This window comes from Monopterus albus, unplaced genomic scaffold, assembly GCF_001952655.1.
Source record: "Monopterus albus unplaced genomic scaffold, M_albus_1.0 scaffold2.1, whole genome shotgun sequence".
NCBI classification, from domain to species: Eukaryota; Metazoa; Chordata; class Actinopteri; order Synbranchiformes; family Synbranchidae; genus Monopterus; species Monopterus albus.
This window is the reverse complement of record NW_018127882.1, coordinates 8334683-8336158: the sequence shown is the minus strand read 5'-3', so window position 1 is coordinate 8336158 and position 1476 is coordinate 8334683.

Below are 1476 nucleotides of genomic sequence, written 5' to 3'. Positions count from 1 at the left end.
AGGGGGGGGAGGGAGAAGGGGGGGGGGGTATGCTGCCACAGTGAGGCTAAAGCCATAACTCATCTTTTATTAAAAATAATGAAAAAACTTAATGAGTTAATAATATCTGGAGAAAGGGATAGGGAGTGAGACAGAAATGGAGGAAGGGACAGGAGGAAGGAAAAGAAGAAAGGAAATGAAGACAGAGAAAACAGGGCAGATAGATAATAGAACAGGGTCAGTGTGTGTCTCTCTTCACTATTTGGTCATTTATTTCAGTTTTCAAAGTTCACACAAGATGCAGAGCGACCCCCCCTCTTTCTGCCCACCTAAATCCCAAATCCTGCTTGGTAATTAAAGGCACTTAACAACCAATTAACAGTGATGAGCTAAATTAGCAGGATATTGTCTCCTTTGACTAGGCTACTACATTATCAGTGTACTGAAGCAGCAATGAACAAACCTCAGTGGCCCGTGTTTGCATGTAGGCAAATGACGGATTAATTACTATTAAAACATCAGCATCATAATGAGCCTGGAAACAATTAGAGAGGTCGTTAGCATGTGGAGAACGGCTGAGAACAGGAGTAGGGGGGGAGTCGGCGCCAAACAGGAGAGAAATCTTCATTGGGAAGCAATACTGATTAAATGGACGTACGGTCGCACTCATCGCCCAATATCCATGGACTTATTAAATACATGACATCACCATTTGTCTTTTCTACCATCAAGCTACTTTTCTCCTGCCATTATCTTTCCCTCTTCTTCTCCGGCTTCCCCAACTCTCTGCCTTCGTCTCGCCTCTCATAAAAAGCCTTTTTCTTGCTCTTCCATTTCTTTCTTCACTTTTTTCTTTTTAACTCCCATTTCTTCCTTCCCTCCTTCATGCTTGGGGGGCACAGTCCTGTGAAGGAATTTAATATGCAACTTTTATATGAGAAACCAATCGCATACGTCTGGGTCTATTGGGCTCGCAATCTATCGGCCCGGACGGCTAATGCAATAGAGAGAGCCAGGGCTATTTATCACACAGGGAGCTATCTTTTCCTTTCTCTCTCTCACTCTGTCCTCACTCTCTCTCTCTCTGTCTTTATTCAAGCCCAGATTCCTGGCTGCCACTAAATCAGGCCAACTATGAGCTATTGCTGCCCAGAGGGCATCTCTTCTTTTATAAGGGGATTTGGATTTTGTATCTACTGGTTCCTCAGTGGTCGTTGAGACTGTGCTAACGGAAGCTATAAACATTCAACAAACAAAGGCAACAACTTAAATGTCCCTCTGTCCCCACTGTAATGATCACGAACATGTGGAGATGTATGGAAGTACGAGGATGCATAACCCTGATGATTAAGATATTAATGGCATTTACAATGATGCTGCAAAGATTTGTCTGCATGTCATCAGACAGAGGCAGAAGTACTTGCACAAACACATGTAGCCTACTATACAGTATGTGCTATATGCTATAATTCACACAATATTACTAATGCTACTCAC